Source organism: Tachysurus fulvidraco, chromosome 23 (assembly GCF_022655615.1).
Source record: "Tachysurus fulvidraco isolate hzauxx_2018 chromosome 23, HZAU_PFXX_2.0, whole genome shotgun sequence".
Lineage (NCBI taxonomy): Eukaryota > Metazoa > Chordata > Actinopteri > Siluriformes > Bagridae > Tachysurus > Tachysurus fulvidraco.
The window spans coordinates 13,521,577-13,541,074 of record NC_062540.1 but is presented as its reverse complement, the minus strand read 5'-3'; the positions used below and the strand labels follow the sequence as shown (position 1 = coordinate 13,541,074).

General features: G+C 40.3%; 1 protein-coding gene across 1 annotated transcript in view; it reads right to left on the bottom strand.

Annotated features, from left to right (window-relative positions):
* rerea (arginine-glutamic acid dipeptide (RE) repeats a) overlaps positions 1-15,919 on the bottom strand; it is a 149,589-nt gene extending 133,670 nt beyond the window's left edge. The window contains exon 1 of the mRNA XM_027170530.2: positions 15,636-15,919. The gene's annotated coding sequence lies outside the window, so the exon portion shown is untranslated. The remainder of the gene's footprint in view (positions 1-15,635) is intronic.
* Positions 15,920-19,498: the final 3,579 nt, after the last annotated feature.

Below are 19,498 nucleotides of genomic sequence, written 5' to 3'. Positions count from 1 at the left end.
TCTTTTGAATTCCACTCCTCTGAAGCCTTAGACAAAAATGCTAGTTGGCTAAAAGCTTTCCTTCTGAAAGATGCTACACATTCCTGAGTGTGACAAACATTAAAATTCGTTGTAAATGTCACACTTTAAGAAGACTCTCGGGGTTCTGTTTTAAGAATATTGGTAATAAATAATTACAGTGTATTAATTATATACAACTGTATGAACTTCATAGGGATCTGTAACAAGCCAAATGTAGTAAACTAATAAATAAGCAATGTAAATGTAAAACCTTTTTTTAATCTATTTTTTAACTTCTTAAATATCACTTATCACTAGAAAAAAATACTATTTTAAAAGGTTTAAAAACATAAGAAAAAACATAAAAAATAAAACTTTTTAAAGCTAAGTCACTCGGTGAAGTCTGGCACACAAATAATTTTTTTATTTAACGTAAGACTGTGGGTAAAAAGCTTGTGACGACACCAGAGGCAAGTAGTCCAGAGAGAACAGGAATCAGGATAATGAATTCTGTTAAATTACACTAATGTTATTCTCAAGTGATTTATTCTGAAGTGATTTTAATCTAATATTTTCCTAAACACTGCATTAAATGGATTCGGCATAAGTGTGGACACATGATGTAGTGTACTGTGTAGTCTGAATAGAACACTGAGGCGTTTCGTCTCTGGTGCAGTTCATATAAGCGCCTCAGCCTAATAACGGCTCAGAGACGCACGGGGACCGAACCCATGGTGTAGTCAAACAGAAAAGTTAACAGAATGTCAACGGAACACGTAACAGCTTAAAAACACTAAAGATTTATCCAAAGCCTTTCCAAGCTCAAGGAATAAAGCTCCAACAATGGCACCCTTATCCCCTTATAACACTGATTTAGTTAGGGGTCTTGACAGTGGCGAGCTTCAAAGCTAAACCTCATGGCGATTATTATTAAGATAGGAAATGAGCTCCTTTGACATTGATTTCTCAGCTACATTAGATACTAAACAAAACAATAATAAGCCTGTAGTTGTTAATCCAGAGAGGTTGACTCGACTTAAAGACAGATGATAGAATTACAGTCTTGCGGCTATTTAAGTAACTGACAGGTTGATGATCTATGCGGAAGGAGAGGCCTTTTTCAGAGCCGAAGATATCTGTATTCGTACCGCGGGTTTAGAATTCAATAAGTTTCTGAACAGTTGTACTTTGTGTTCCTGGTTTTTCCTGCTAGAACGGAGAACGCAGAAAACGCAGTAACAGGATAGCGAACTATACCCAATCATAGCATGTGAGTCAATAAGGTATTCATTAACACCCATTAATACCAATGATATTACCAATGAATTAGGATCATTTATGTTTACAGATCAGTTTTATTAGCTCAAGCCTCGTTCAGCAAAACATACGCCATAGCCTTCATTATCTCTGATAATCTGATTACAAAATATAGACGGATTTCTCGCTCGTGACCCTTTTCAATTGCTTTCTTTAAGAAGTCTGTGTGAAAACAGGAAAAAACAGAGGATCTAACACGTTTCTTTATGTATATTCTTTTTCCTAAAACAGTGGCATGATCACATACTGGATTGTGACATCAGATATTGTGTAAAACTAAATGTCAGGCTCGTTGTCTCGATTGTAACAGAAGGTGATGTAATAGGATTTTTCCAAAAACAGCAAGGTCTGAGGTAATTCTCTGGATTAATGTGCAAGAAGAATGAAATACAGCACACAGCACAGGTCAAACATCTATTTTGCAAAACAACATGAAACAACTGCCTGTGAACTGTTTACAAAAAAGAGGCATTTCTGGCTGAAAGGTTCTGAAAGAAAAAGCACCAGCATTGCTAAATGAACTCAGGACTGAGATCCCAGCTCAGGCATAGTACAAGAGTTCAACTGTCTCCAGTTCACTGTTTAAGCTCATCCTGTAAAAACAGATGCTAATGACTTGAAAATGAAAATTCTTTTTGTTTTGTTTTATAACAGACACTTTAGGGGTTGGCAATATGATGAACAAATCATGCCATTTCTACTATTTATGATAAAATGTGTAGATTTCCCAGAATGTGTAGAAGTTCCCAGAAATACAGTAGTGTTGTATGTAATAGATAGATAGATAGATAGATAGATAGATAGATAGATAGATAGATAGATAGATAGATAGATAGATAGATAGATAGATAGATAGATAGATAGATAGATAATAACTAATTCAAATTTTAAATGTTAGATTCCAAATATCTAAAGATTAATACAAATATTTACAACACTGAAAGGAGCAAAAAAAAATTGCAATGATATTTAAATTAGAATATAAAAAAATAGATGCCCATAATGTCATAATTATATAATTACAAAATATATTGTGATGTCACACTTCAGAAAAGCATAATTAGTCAAAAGGCCAATAAAGCTAATGAATCCAAAACACTAATATAGTAATTCAATACAATGTCAGTGTTTCATGAAGGCAAAGCTGCTATGAATAGTAGACTAATACTTCTGCACAATGAGTCCCTCCTTCCAGCAGCTAACTCCCTTGAGAGCCAATGATATGCGCTGGAATTAATTTCTGTTTTCATTATCTTCCGTCCATGAATGAGCTTGAACCCCTAACAGCCCATTTTATACAGCAATCAATACATTTCTATTAAAACACACACACACAAAAAAAATAGCAGCCCAAAACATCCATTAGTACCCATTGCGAGTTTTGTCTTTTTTCCCTAAACAGCAGCGTTGTACGAGCGGCTTCCCGAAGCCTACAGAGGTGTGCAAGTGCTCAGACAATAACCCGCGTCTCTGCACATACTGAGGCTAAAAGTGCCATTTGAATAAAATCAATAACCCTGTAGACTTGGACTTTATTGTGTTGCTCTTGTCGGCTTCTGTCTGCCTATGTTTCTTTCATGAGGCAGGTGCTGTGCCACAGTCTCTGTGCTGCGAAATCCCTAAAGGATCACTTAAAACGGTGAGGATCAAATTACTGCCTCCGCTCTCGACGTGCTGACGGACACCCGTACATTTTCCTGTCAGATGAATACAGATGATTGCTAATATTTCAAGCACTACATTTTGAGTGGACCATCAAATTTATAGCAGAGCCTTTCAGTAGCCAATATGCCTAATAAAAGCAGACAGGACGGCAGCTTGCTGGGGAAAAATATGAAGACAGAATAAGAGATCAATGGGTTTTTAAAGCTGTAGTAGCGTTTTAATTATTGTATAAGCAGCATCTGGGTCTTTAGTGTATTTGTTATTCAAACATAACCGAGTCCATTCAGACTTAATTAAGGGGGAATGCAAAGTCAAAAGATTTAGGGTGAAGAAAGAAAGCAGGACGGAGGAAACAAAAATGAGCTAGAGGGCACCATGTCGATGACGAAAGTGGGTGAGACAATCTTGTTTTGATAAATGAATTACCGGTTTTCACAAAATTTCCCAACATTTTCAAGCCAGTGTGTTCATTAAATGCAACAAAAATGTCAACTGAGTTCTTCCTTAAAATTGCACGCTGCTCAACAGCTCGAGGCAACACACTTATTACAAATTGAGCCATTAGACAGAGCTGTGCTGTGGCTTATTGTTTACACTTTTCTTCCTCTCATCTCTCAGCTATTCCTGTCCCCAACCAGCTCTGTGAAGAGGAAGCTCTATAAAGATATCACACCTATCCACACAACCGCTGCTTTTGTCTGCACTGAGGAGAGAAAAAAAGAGAGAGAGAGAGGGAGAGAGCTGTTAAAAGACAAGATGTCGATTCGATGCTGGCCGGTTCGTACACAGACGCGGTGTTGTCACTGCAAGGGTAAATCAAGGGCAGAGTGCTAGAGAGGCCACACAATGCCTTCTCTCTGATGACTCAGAGCTGATCGCAGCTCACAAAAGCAGCAAGGTCACTGTCCTCTCACACCCATAATTCACCAGTTTAGATCCCCACACATTCCGCCATTAAAACATCAGGCAGGATTCGATCATCACGGCTCAGGCGGCAGTAAAGAGAGAGACAGCGCCGGTAGAAAGAGCAGTGCAGCATTTAAATATCACCCTGTGATGTGGCTCTGTTTGACCCAGGAGCCCTTTAAAATGGGGTGGAAAAGAGGAAAGGAGGAAGCTTGAGGGACTCTTTAATGAGCTGTACTGTGTAAGCAGGTCATAAAGCTATTAAAGCAGAAAAAAAAGACAAGCAGCACTACAAGAACTCGTAATGTTATTATTAGTTATTATGATACGGAAAATACACGACTGACCGAGTGGCTCTTAATTAAATGTATAGTCTGGTGTCTTTCTCACAAGTCTTACTTCCTCAGACCTGGTAACAGTTTGTGTTCATGATGGCTCAGAGTGCAGAAAGTCAAATACGACTGCAAAATGAATATTTTCACTTACAAACTGTTTTTCAAATTGACTCAACTAAAAGTGAATCAAACATTCAGAGTTGCATACAGCATTTTTGTGTAGATTCTAAACCATGCAATAAACTTTATCATAACATTTAAGCTACAAAATAAAAGTCTCTCTTCTACAGATGCTTAAATGTTAACCAAATCGCTTGTAGTTCAACAACTTGCTGATTCTGAGGCAGTTTCTATTCAAAAATTTACTTTTCAACTATACATTGCATCCGCTGATTCCTCCAACTCAGGAGCTTTCCCGCTCATAATCCCACCTTTGTGCTGATGTTCGTGTGCGTTCAACTCTTTCTGACTTGACCACACCAACATTTCAAAGTGAAACAGGATATTAGGAAACCAGATGGACCTTTATTTTATTTGTTTGTCTTTGACTTGACTGAAATGAAATGATTTCCGAAAGAACCCACAGCTTTCACTCAGGAGGGAGAGAAAGAGAAGAGGTGGGGGTTGAAAATTGATATCGACCTACCAGGTAAAAAAAACTACTCCCCTGCTCACACATGCACGGTGATGCCAGACAAAGCACACGGACAAGAACGAGGTCTTTAACGGCAACATGAATATCTTCGCGAGGTTTCTCTGATTAATTAAATCAATCACCATCATCATCAATGGAAGGGTTTCGACATGTTTACTAACCACCCATGGAAAACGTCTGATCAATCCCATGCTGTGGTGGTGTTACAAACAACTAATGCTCCAGGGGATCATTTACACCCTCTTGGTTATTAGAGCTTGTGATTCTCTGGGGAAAAAAAGGCCAATATCCATCTAGAAGAGGTGATTTGGTGTATCCAGGCAATACTGTATCTAGAATTTGAGACCAACATCTAAGATATTGATCGCTGCCTATAAGGCCAATCAATCTCTTGCAACATGAGCCGCTAGCTGGTGGTGGACACGAACCATGAGCAATCACTGATGAGCTATTGATTATCGTTTACATTTCTTCGCGGGGTCGGGAAAAAGCCAAACAATGGCTCACCTTTCTGTAAGCCTGTGAAGCGGAGCGACGAGACTGCACACCTGTTTCTGACGTATCAGGTTGGAGAAATGCCATGAAAATGGTCTGAGGGTCATGACTCGATTATGCAGGTTGACATATTTCCTTTTGAAACAGGAAGTCACAGTGATGGCGTATTGACGAGCTAATTTACACAGCGGTCTGATACACAACTCGGTCAATGTAAACAAACTTTATCAAACTAAATAAACACTGAAAACATACGAAGAGAACTTCTCATCACCACCTACATATACCTACATGTATACATTGTATTTACCCTTTATTAGGAATATTATTAAGCTCATTCAGGCAATTCTCTAAATCAGTCAATCACATGGCAACACCACCATGAATTAAAATCACGTTCATATGGTCAAGAGCTTCAGGTAATTTTCACATCAGAATTAAGATTTAAAACGCCTGTGATCACAGTGCTGCACTGTTGTTGGGTGCCAGATGAGCAGATACAGCTGATCTTCTGGAGTCCCCCCCCCCCAAGGATATTCATTGATATTCATGCATTCATTCATTCATTGACAGACAGACAGACAGACAGACAGACAGATAGATAGATAGATAGATGAAACCTCACTGATAAGAGAGACGCCAGAGAAGAATGCCTAGACTAGTTTGAGCTTACAAATACGTCAGAATAACTCCATACAGCAATTGGGGGGAGGGGGAAGCATCTTCGAAAGCCAAGTTGTCAAACGTTAAGGCAGACAGACTACAACATGGCTATAAGCTCACTGAAACTGGACAGCTGAAGACAGAAAAAAAAATGCAGGTGATTGATTATTTTTATTATTTTTTTTATGAACTGCAGGAGTGAGACAACTGTTCCTAATAAAGTGACGAGTGAGCGGACTATTTTCTAGGTTATCTCGCAGTGCTTGGTCACACCTTATCTCAGCACAGTGCTCCAGGGCGGGACATACACACAGAGACTAGAAACCGTTTAATAGAGCGAAAATAAGCTAAGCCGAGAACAGGTTGAGTCATGAAAAAATTTAAATATACTCCACAACACTAAAAGACAAGCTCTGAAACAGCGAATTTGTTTTCCAGGGGCACTTTAACCATGGAATAAATGTTTATTTGAAATGCTTCCACTATGTTTACAGGGTGTGGCATGAATCAAACCCAATAAAAATTTCCCTGCTCTCTGCTCGTGAACTTGCTCTGTCACAGCTGCTGCAGAGGAGAAAACCGTCCTGCCTTCACTAATATATCTTCATCTCTCAGCCTCTTGTAGGTTCCTCACATTAATTCACTTACAAACAGACAAACCAGACTAGAAATTGTGTGTGCGTGTGTGTGTGTGCATGTGCGCGCAACTAAGCGTTTCCCTCTTATATAGTGTCTTGATCCTTGCTGTGGAAAAGGATATTATCAGAAGAAAGCTCACAGCCCAGGCAATAAAACACTAGTACACTCTGTGTGTGTGTGTGTGTGTGTGTGTGTGTGGAGCACAAAGCTAGCATCACGTCGTGTCATTACAGCTGGAAATCTCTTAGCTAATCAGCAGTGTAACACTCGGCCCCACACTCCAGTCGGCAGGGACGGACCAATATGGCTCCATTTTCCCACAAGATGGCATCTCATTTTCCACTCGCTTTACTGACAACAGGCCGCCAGACAAACGGCTGCGTTGCTCTTAAAAACAAAAACACCAGCTTGTTCATGGTTGGATTTTTCTCCCCCACTCATGGCGGTCCACAGCAATCCTGCACTACTTTCGTTCTCTGACATCTGCTTTGGTTTTGCTTTTAAATTACAAACACTCCCCTCATCTGATTCGGCGAAATGACTCCCTCAAAGCGCCGCTCCATCTGATCTGAGAAGACATCTTGCAGTAATCTGCGAGCAGGGCTCAGTAATTCATACAGGCCTGGTTGATTCTTCACTTCTGGGATGGAGTGCAGTCTATCAGCCTTGACCGTGACTCGGTTCTCCATCGGGGTTCTACCCCCAAATAACATAAGCCCTCGGGCTGTGAGGCAGAAATTCAAAATCACTCGATAAAATGTCACGTAACACTGACGCTGGAGTGTCTTTGACATTTACTACGGTGTAAATAGTGGGCTTAATGGAATCTGACCTCTATGCTGCTGTAACACTGTACTGCTTGGAATTGCGGGTGTCGTTTGGAAAGCAATCGCATCTATTCACATAATGGAGCATTTTATTCAGGTGAGACGTACGATTTTGGTAACAGTTAATCCTACACTACGTTAGTGCCGAGGCCAACGATCAAGCTTATGACTGATTTAACGCTAGGATCAAGGGTCTGATTATATGCTCGCTGGACAATTTAATAGGAAGACTTGTACCTCTATTTATAGCTTATTCATGAAATTATCCAGTAAACCATACATGTGGCAGCAGTAGAATACAAAACGAAATTATGCAGATGCAGCTCGAGCACTTCAGATAATAGCCACATCCTATTCTTCTCCCAGCAAAGAAAGAAATAAATACAAATAACACAAAAACCTTCATTGAGAAATGTAAGAGCGGTGAGAGGAGAACGGCTAACAGGAAGCCTGCAGCAACTCAGCACAGAAAACACACAACATGGTAAACACTGAGGCAGGAACAGGAATCTGTGGCTAGAGAGAACACGGGTTCACCGAAGACTGCAGAAGACCAGGCGGCGCTTACAGGTGTTCCTAATAAACTGGCAAGTTAATATATGTAACAAGTACACTAGTTGCATTAAAAAAAATCTTTTGCGATTATTATAACTAGTCTCGAGCTGGAAGGAAAAGCGGAACCATATAATGCACCGTTTTTATTGCTGATTTAAAGCTCTTGAAGTAACAAAGCAGTAGAGAAAATCCTTCTCTCGCTACAGAGCACAAAAAAAATATGTTAGGTATTTAGTGGGACGGTAAATGAAGTGAGTAATTGCTGTTTTGGGAAACATTTTACATTTAAGGCAATTTTTTTAAGCATTTGAAATTTGTATTTTATCAATAAATCATGATTTGGGTTGAGATGAAGCACCCAGGGGTTTAAATTACACATCGTGTAGTGAATAAGCCCACAGCAGCACGTGTTACATAACATGACGTTTCCAGTTCATCTTTAGAATAAATTAATTAACAAACACTCAAATATGATACTCGTAGTTTTATACCCTTCCTGTCCACTTTATTAGGAACACCTGTTTACCTGCTTGTTCAGATTCTCTCCCTCTCACACACACACACACACACACAGTACAATGTGCAGTAAAAAACTGTCCAGTGGCATTTTACAGAATTCACATTAAAAGTATCCAGTCAGCCGACCACGTGACAACAGTGCAGTGCACAAAAGTCTCTATATTAAACATCAGAACGGGAGAAAAATGATTCTGTCCGTGGATTTTGGTGCCCAGCGTTATAGTTTAAGCATTTCATAAACTGTGGAAATGTCTGGATTGCAGCAGTACTGTGGGTGGAAATGCCTTTTGGATGAGAGAGAAGGGTCAGACAAGAGTGGCCAGCTGACAGAGTTTAATGCAACGCAAAGCTGCACAGCTCACAACCTGCACAGCTGAAAATGGGAGGTGGTGTGTGTGTGTGTGTGTGTGTGTGTGTGTGTTAGAGAGACCGGGTGATGTTTCAAGTGTTGGTAAACCTGTGCAGTTTCCTGTTCTTGGCTGACAGTAGTGGAAGACTGTGGGGTCGTCTCCTGTTGTAGGTTTAAGGTGTGCGAGATGCTTTTCTGCTCAACGTGGCTTTAAAGTGTGGCTATTCTGGCTATTGCCTACCTGCTTTCTTCATGGAAGATAAACAGAGGACTACAATAAAATGAATCCTTGACCATACTAACGGACTGTGCAATTATCATTTGAACCTCAGACGAAAACCAAACTATTTCCAGGATCCAAACTTCCTGGAGAGAGAGAGAGAGACAATGTGAATGAAGCACAAGCACATAAAGCCTGTGTCCACTTCAAGCCACTCAATTCAAACACGTGTTCTCCTGCGTTCGGAGGGCTGTCACGGCACACGCCTGCTTCTCCTCACCAACACTAAAGATGACACAGGATGTAGCCTGTTCACACAAACCTCATGTTTCAAGGAGTGAAAGGAAGTGGGGCTCCGTGAGGAAAACTGCTTGAACTCAGCCTGCATTGCTTACAGAGATCCAGCACGTGTCGGGGGGAGAGGAGAGAGGGGAAAGCGGAGAGCCGGCCTGTCTCATTTCTGCCAGGTTGCCCTGAGTGTCAGCTGAATCTCTTAAAACGACAGACGAGCGAGCCAATTACCCTGCTTTTGGCACCCGTAACACATAAAAAAAACAGATTCTGAAGAAGAGCAGAGCGCCGGCTTGTTGTGTGTGCTGTCAGGGAGTGTTGGCAGATTGTTCAATTTAATGAGTACACAGCGACTGAATACCCGATCAAGAGTTCTTTTGAAGGAACGCGGCCGCCCGAGTGCAGGAGAGCAGACTCCTCTTGATGTGGTCTGGACACACACACTGATTTCCAATGAACGCTGTGGAAAAACACAATCGCGCAAGTGACTAAATGAAATTAGCCTTAAATGGTGGGAAACGTAGCATAAAAAGAAAGCACTAGCTATTCTAACTATACCCATCGTCTGGAAAATCTGTAAAAGGTCAGTTTTGAAGTTGAAAGAAAACCAAAACAACAACAAAGCAAAGTAAAGTTCGGTTAAATGAACAAGTATATAAGTATAATAAGTATTTCAAACTGCTTTTTAAGCTTAAGCCAGGTGAAAGAGGAAGGCAGACTTCATAGTGCCAGAAAGCTAACACTGTCGGACTTGCAAATGAGAAGAAAATCCCCTGGCTTAATCCGATCCGTCCAAATACTGCTTCCAATTTTTCATTTCGCAACTAATAGACTGAGTTTTGAAGTGCTATGTGTCTCATTCTGGGCTGTTTAGTCTCTAAACAAGTAATGAAATCAAAGCATGGATGAAAGCAGCATGCTTTCGAGTGTGTGGAATATCCAGGCTGAGTATTGATAAAAATCAACTCCATTACGCAGACCAGCTTCCACATGGGATCTTCCCTACAGGTTTGCCTGACACTTCATAGGAAAGCGGCTCCATTTGCAACACATTATTTACTGCTCTCTGCCTGCGAGTGCTTCACACGGGCTCTGGCAGCAGCCGCTCCAAATTGCCCTCTTGGGTGAACTCGGAACGCACTCCGGCTCAAAAGATGGATTAACGCTATGCCAAAAACACTAACCAGATTACTTCTGTTCTGTCACCGTCTCCCTCAAGGCTTCCCCGGGTTTCTGAAAGGCGAGGCAGGAATCCAGGATGGCAGAACACAACGTGTTTGATGGAAATAAAACTGCGAGGGGCAAGTGAACAGTCAGCAGTGCTGCGTTCTCATAGCGAGCACTAATCTTCCATGTAAAACTACTCTAATAAAAGACTCGAAATGAAGTGATGGCCACGTTCGCTCGGCTGACCGAGCCAGCCAGATGACACGTCGTGAGAAAATGATTGGCGGTCGGTTTAACGGCGGGGGAGCCGCACAAAAGAAATCAGCTTTCTTGAATGTTTTGTTTTGTTTTGTTTGCTGAAGCTGAGCACAATGGGACTGGGTTTGGGGAGGGGGAGGGGGAGTGGCTGAGAGAGAAAGATTCAAACACATTGAGTCACTTTAGGAGAGAGGGGAAAAATAAGCACAGCTGTGAGGAAGTGTGTGCAATGCTGGTTTTGCTCAAACAGCTCGAACACAGCTTCACTCTGTAGGACCCGGGAGACATCTTCGTGCCCTCTAGCCTGTGGGGAATGATTACTAATAGATGCCTCCTACGCTGTTTGACTGTCTCTCTCTGCTATTCACAAAGAAGCGAGACATTATTTCACCGTGTCTCACCCCGCCGCTAACGACTAAAGTGAGCCGTAATCCTACGCCTGCATGGAACTGTGACATTTGTACGAGGAATACGGGGATTTTTTTTCTTTTTTTTTTGGAGAATGAAATCGTAGTTGGAAGAGAACGTTACCTAAAGTGTCCTTTTTCTGGCTACCATGTGAGAAGTGTACAGAAATGCTGTAGGAGGGCTGATGGGAGTATGTTACTACTACTGTTGGTTTCCCCTCACAGAGGGTAAAAACAATAACCTGACACTTACACATTCACACTAGAGAACATCAACAAAGTAAATCTCCTCCTTAAAAACACATTACATATGAGCATACTGAAGCATTCAGGAAATATTTGTTCCCATGAGAACTTGGTGGATATTTGTTGCTTGGACAGTGTAGTTAATTTTATTAATGACATTTAACGAGAAGAAAAATGATAAATATTAGGGACACCAGTCAGGAGGTGCTGTTAATGGCTAAAAACAATAGTGCAGACAGCAAACATTAGACTCAAAGTCCCAGGATGCAATGTGGCACAACACTGCTGCGCTACACCACAGACCTAACTCTGCCAAAGCGAGAAGGCAAACAAAATGACAAGCATGAAATCTTTGGAAGCTGGTCAGCCTGAGCAGACTGCACAGACGAGGTGTGAGAGCCAGGACAGAGTAAAGCGTCGCTGCATTGTTGTCACTAGGTAGCGACGATAGGAGCAATAAACCTCTCTGCCGTCTACAAGCAGTCGAATGGAATTATGGGTAATGTAGGAAATTCGTCACCGATTTGAATTGTGACTTACAATTTACTCATTCAATGCGTGGATTTATTTTCCTTTAAGGTGCTAGAGGTCTAATAATCCCGACCGTTATTGTCCGTAATATTAACCCTTAACCAGTGCCAACAAACGACACCTATAATTGAGGCAACAAGGTCACTGAGAGGTGAAGTAAGCCTTGCACAGAAAAAGGATTCATGCATCTACACGTAACCTTTCAGGTTAATCCTGAACAACAATTCCTACGGACAGCATCGTGCAAACAACGCTTACTAAGCAGCCGAGTGTGCAGACGACACACTGCGAGCACACTGACTCACTGTAAGCAAAGTGTTTTGTATAATATGACAGCCCTTGCTTAAGAAGCATGTGTGTGTAGAGAGAGAGAGAGAGAGAGAGAGAGAGAGAGGGAAGCATGAGAGCACAAAATGATTGTGTGCTCTCCTCCAATCACACACTGCTGAGAGCTCCATTTGGTCGTGGTGCAACACAGTGGCAGGTGGCCATACAATCCGGCCTGTGTCTCCTGCACACTGAATGGACCCAACACAATGACACGCTTATGATCTTATTCAACAGCAACAGGGGAAACTTCCAATTAAACAAGTGCCCCTTTGTGGACCATGGTGTAAAAAGAATTAAAAAAACATTACATACAAAAATGAATGCATGTATGAAATGCATGAAAAGCAAGAAAAAATCTCAGGCTGGTACTTAATGTTTAATCGTTTCTCTACATCAGGACGCATCACAGCAGCTTTTGTCAAGACTTCACGGGGATCTTTGCTACTTTTCAAACATTCACCAAATCCTTGACTTGGCTAATATTTTTGTATCTGACTGTTTTGCTTGGATCTGAACATCGCTGACGTCTTGTGTTCTTAGGATTCTCATCATGACAATAGTATATCGATAAGATCAAAATGATCATAATGACAGCCCAAACAAAAGACATGATATGCATCATGATATACAGAAAAAAAAGAAAAATGTAACACTTTTTTTGTATACAATTTAATAATAATCATATTGTGCCTTAGAGTTTGCAATTGTATATATTGAGGTATTATAAAAACAGCAATGCACTAGAAAGTTCATTTTTCCACAACGTCAGAATGCTTTGTGACACATTTCCATGTTTTACGTACAAACCGCTTCCTGAGCTCTGTGGCTCTTCTTCCATTACAATCGGATACGTCACGTTGTCTTGTAGGTAGGATACAAACTCATGCAAAAGACAAGCAGATGTTTTGAGGCCACATCTGATCACCATCTGTCATCAACATTATTACATGGTCAACATGTGCTCCTCGCTCAGTCTGTCCATTCGGCTTGCTTCACACAGAAGCAGCATTACCTTATAAAAGGAAAACTAAAACAGGACGCTATTAGCACCTGCCAAAGGAAAAGAAAAAGAAACCCAAAAAGCATGTTTCATTTCATGCTGTTATTTCATTCACATTGTTAAATCAAGATCTAGCAATGTTTTGTATGCAGACAAAAATGACTGTGTTTATTAAATGACTGACAGGAAAAACACCCGAAAAAAGAAATTAATTAGAGAGAGAGAGAGAGAGAGAGAGAGAGAGAGAGAGAGAGAGAGAGAGAGAGAGAGAGTTCCAGACCTGAACAATCATGATTGTACAAGTAATTTCTCAGGTCATGGTTTAACAAGTACTGAAATAAAAACACATAAATTAAATATATATATAAAATAAATATAATAATTCACCCTTAAATGATTAGGCAAGCATCACACAAAGCTCTTGCTCTACAGCTGCGTTTATTCTTGTTCTGTCAAATATTAAAACCCCACGTCACAAAGAGTTAAGACTGGTTGTCTTAGAAAGCATATAGTGACATTACTTGTGCCACTGCAACCGAAGAGAGCCGACAACAAAGTTCTGCCAGTGTCAGAAATGTGTGTATTTAAATCTCAGAGTGTGAACGCTGCTATGACGCTTGTCTAAAATCCACTGATAGGACGATGGCACAGGACTGAGTAAAACTGACAGAACCAAACCAAAAACACAGACTTCAATCTAACTCTAAAAGACGTTTCTGTTTACACAACATTAGACCAAATCCCGCTGATTGATAATATAAGCAGGGCATGGTGACTTTCTTAAATCGCTGCTCTTTTATTAAATAATCATTATATAAACTGAAACCGAGAACACATTATCTGTTCACATGCTATCTGTTATGGAATGGAAAATATACACACAGAATACAGCTTATTAATATCTGAAGTTCATGATGATTTTAGAAATCTGAGCCTTGACCTAAAGAGCAAAAGTGTTTTTGAATGACATGCCTCAGATCTTGCAAGTAAACACAGAGCACAAACTGACTTAATTCTCGCTGTGAGCACATCTGTGATGTTTTGCCAAACTTAACAACAAAAGAAGCTTGCAAAGAGCTTGTAGGATACTTTGGATACACCTACCAGTACCCAAATTTCAAAAAAATAAGGAGAATCTGCACATTTGGAACAGTAACTTGCATTTCTTGATCACCATCATGTGATTATTTTTATCATCATTTGGGTCACAGTAAGATCAGCAGTTATAAGGACTAGGATTACACTGAATACCTTCCTCTCTTTCTTTCTTTCTGTATTTTATTTATTAAAGATCTTAACTTTATGATATTTTGGGGAAACCAGCCAGACGAACCAGGATTTTCCAAATCAGTCTTTATTTCTTTATATTTTTGCCTTGAAGATGTGTTTTTCTGAGTGACATGATTCAAAGCGTTTTAGCAACAACAACAACAACAAACTGTCCACCGTGTTTCTGATGTTTTGTATAACTTAGCAACAAAACCTAGCAGAGAGAGAGGTTATTTTGGCAGCTGGACACTTATTTTTGATGTCAGTATTGTGTGTGTGTGTTGGGGTGGAATAAGTAAATAAGTATTATCTGTGCATGCGTAACAAAAGCTGTCATTTCAAATAATACAAAGCCTAATAATCATAGAGCCCTGCAGGTCCCTGAAGCCCACTTTGAGAATCACGGGAGTAAGAAATGTACATGAAGGTTGTTTTTGTGTGTGTGTGTCTGTGTGTGTGTGTGTGTGTGTATGAATGAAAATAATGTCATTTATTTATGTGCCATGTAAAAGCCCAGCTGCTGGAGAAAGATGAGTGGAAGAGCAGATGGTTGAGACAGAACCCAGCTGAAGCCACAGCACACAGCAGCAGCAGCAACAACAACAACAACAAATAATCAAAAATAAACAAAAGCACGAGTCCAGCAGCCTCAACAAGTTCAATATGCAGAACACAAAGTGTCCAGAAGACAAAAGCTTTCCAAGTTCAAACTTGATGCCTTTTTTTTTCCAGCACAGACAGAGTAAAAAAAAAAATCCTGATAACAAGCATCCCTGAGTGGTGCTAAGAGCCTCGCTGCTGTTTAGCTAGCAAACCCACCTCTCAGCACTATGGAGGCTAATCAGCACCCCCCTTAACACTGCTAGCTAATAGCCTCTGATTAACACCGAGGCTAATTGTAGCAGCGACCGAATATCGACAGACCGGACGATAAAAAAAGAGACGCTGTCGGATGTGTCGAGGCTGGAAGTCTTAAATGTTATAAACTTACCTTGGGTCTTGCTCTACAACATCAGAGATTTGTTTGAGATGGGACTGCGAGCAACAAACACAAAGCGGCAGCAGGTAGCTATAGCTAAAGCTATAAAGCTGTGAAGCTATAGCTAGCAGGCTAAAGCTGCTCTATGGGTGGAAATGGAGCGAATGAGTGATTCACTAACGTCAGGGAGCGACTTTAATCATTCGGGAGGAAATCTTTGTAAGGTGTGCGTGTTATTGAGAGGGATGGGATTGGGATCTCTGTCCTTCTTCTGTAAGAAAGAAAAGCCCTGCATGAAAAAGCTCCTCCCTTCCAGCCAGAGAAACAGGACGATCCCCGCCTACTTCCCAGTGTCCTAAAACCGGATTGGATCGTTGTACTGCTGTGAAAGCAAGAGCAGCCAATGAGCTTGAGGTTTTTGTGATTTAAAAACGCGTGCGTGGGCGCGTGTGTGCGTGTGATTTAGTGTGCGCGTGTGTATAGTAGGTTAAGCGTGTGTTTTGTTGTGGAGTGAACTTTTAGCATCAGTGTGTTTGCTTTCGTTTTAATCCCTCATTTAAACTCGAATTTTGTCCATGATATGAATATGAACCGAATCATAACTTAACTTTTGTTATCCATCCCACAGTTTTACAAACACAGGAATTCAAAAATCAGTGTATAGCAGAATGACAGAAATGGGGACCCTATAAAAAGTCATGTTTAAAAAAATGTCCTAAATAAATATATTCAAGCTACAAATGTGCTGACTTGCAATCCCTGGACCCAAGATGAAGGAACCTTCTCTGCTCCTGGGGTGAAGTATAGCAGATGACCTTGTGCTTTGACCCCAACTTTCTATCTAATGAGCTTGAATATACCAAGAAAGGAATTGCACTGTGCTGTTATTTGACAAATAAATACTTCTTCTTCTTCTTTTTCATGTTGACAGGTGACCAAACCATTTCTCTTGCATCCCAAAAACATGCTGGTAAATTGCTTCTAGGTGTGAGTGAGAGTGTGAATGTGTGTGGAAGGTGCAAGGTGCCTTGTAATGGACTGAATACATTTACATAATAATATCCGACTGTTATATATCAGAATTCAGTCACAGAAGCTGGTATAACTTGTTTTAAAGGACAAGCATTAATATTTTGCTTTTTTTTTGTCCACCCTTAAAATAGATTCGGGAGGAAACCCGTTAAAGGAAAAATTAGAAAGAAATTATACATTTGACCTTGCTGTGACCTTGACCCTCTGTGGATCAATCCCAAATCTAGTCAGTACACCTAATAGTTACAATGATCATTCAATATAAATCCTACTAAATTTCAACCTCTCATTCTTGGGATATTGCAAGTATGGCAAAAGGGACGGGAAGTAAACATAATGCAAAAAAAATATATATTTTATCATCCACAAAGTCTCATACAAACTATATAAACTGCAGATGACGCTCCATATTGTGTTTGAGCCATTGAGTCATGGCATTAAAATTTTGCTAATAGACTCAATTTAACTTTAAATTCAACTTTATTATCATTATCCATATTGCACTGTTTAATGAAGTTCCAGATATAGTAGTAGTATATTTATTATAACATGTTTATTATAACTCACCTCCTGACACACATCTTTATGGATGTGAATAGCTCTCATCATGTAACCACTTCAGCCACCAGCATGAATATGTTTATATGAAATGAAGACAGCTTGCTCAAATAGATTAGTGAGTCCTCTAGAGCATTACAAATCCAGAACAAAATGTTCTAACTGGTTGGCTCAAAATACTATATAAAAGCAAAATAAAGCTATAAAATCTTCTTAATGGACTGACACATTCAGTGTCAGTTTTGACTGTGTGACATTGCTCTCTTGTCGTACTGTGTGTGAGTGGGGAAGGTGATCCTGTGAAAACAACACTCATGCACCATGAGCCCTGGCCACAAACTCACACCATTATCTTTAATAAAAGCTTTTAGGGTGTAGGGTTTGAATGTGGCTGTGAGTGTAGTGTATTCAGTGTACAGCCCTCTGCAGGAGGGAATGATTGGTTTACAGTGTGACTTTCTGAGCAGTGTGTTTCTCTTCCCCTGTCTAAGAAACAGTTCTGCTCCCAGAGGATTCATTCACAAGTGAATGATCAGGCTGAGCCATTACCACTGAGCTCTGCATGCTGCACTTAACCCCCTGTGTGTTCCCTAACACAATACTGTACACTAGTGATCGCTTTTTTCTTCCTTTGTCATTTTTGCCCCAGAGTAATTCAATCTGTGTTGTCATTACACACGCATACACACAGAATGAATAGCTGCCTATTACAGATCTTTTGGCTGAAGCAAAAACTGGCACTGCGCCATGAAAATCATGACCTTTTTCAATTTTCAGTGCTATTCTGTAGCATTGCAATTGATAGAAAAGCATGTAGGCCGGTGATGAAATAAAGCTATGAGGATGAAAATGCCTGTGTTCGGCATAACTGTCTGTTATTACTGAGCAGGGTTGAGAGATGATTGAGAGATAAGTAATTACAGAGAACCATAGATAGGAAAAAAGCAGAGAAAGGAGAAGAAGAAAGAAACAAAGATGAAAAAATACATCCAGAATGATTGAACCTGACACTGCTTGGTTTTGATATGCAGATCAGATTTTTATGGGGTGCCAGTAAAGCGTTATAAAGGTTAATACAAGGAGTTTTTTCTTTAATGATTTGCATATGTAAGCGTAGACCACAAAGACTGGTAAATGGTTATTCTGTGCTATCATCCCATGAGTGGTAGTTTTACAGACTGCACCTCAACCGCTCCACTGAAATGATCATAACTGAGTGTTTTTCCTTTTCCAGTACGATGTGAGATATTGTGCTTAGAAACGGATGGTTTGTTTTATCAGTGCAGCATGACAGACTAAATGAACAATGCAAATAGAAGAAAAGGAGGAAATTCAAGAGTGAGTGTAGTCAGAAAGAGATGGGGTAAGCTGCCGGTGATTGGAGAGGGAGGAGGCAAGAGGTGAGTCACAGCCAATTCACCAGAGTGCCTGTAATCACAGAGACAATAATGCCTACAAGTGCAGTTAAGAGACAGGCTCAGCGGCTCCAAAAGGAGCAAAGCACGCCACCCTTTTTCCATTGTAACTTAGAAAATGCATGCTTAATGGACCCTCTGCACACATAATACCCCCATCATTCTTGCCAGCACCAAACAGATGGCCTGAATCTCATTCCCACTGCCGAGCTACCTTGGCAGCTCATCTGAAACCTTGATATCAGTAATCCTTTACATATTGTGCATCAGAGTATAATTTACATTAAAGGTATTATTCTTGCAGTTTTTTCAGTACCTCTATTGGGTGACCATACGATACAATGAATGGGGTGATGTGTGTGAAGCGTCTGTTTTCCATAGAGCAATGGCGGTTTATTAGACCACATTGCAAGCTTGTATTTAAATAAAATCTTTTAGCTATTATGGCACTAGCATATCTAGGAGTGTCACAACATAATCTATACAGTAATGCGAATGTGGATCTGCTTATGTGCATTAGTATAACAAGCACTAGTTATTAATAGACTGTACTAAAACAACCTACTGCTATGAAAAACATTTCATAAATGGAAGCGGCAGGAGTCAGTGGGAGATAAATGCCTTCTACATGTCATGTCATTATTATCAGGGAGGAATGATAATTAATAGGAATGATTATTAATTTTCCCGAGTTTATGTAGGTTTCTTCCTATCTCAAGTTTATGTAGGTTTCTTCCTATCTACTAAAACATGTTAGTAGATTTATTAGCTATGCATGTGTGTGTGTGTGGTGCAAAGGGCTGGTCTCCCATCTATGGTGTATTCCATATTCATGATCCATGTTCCCGGGGTAGGCACGGTGACCCCGAA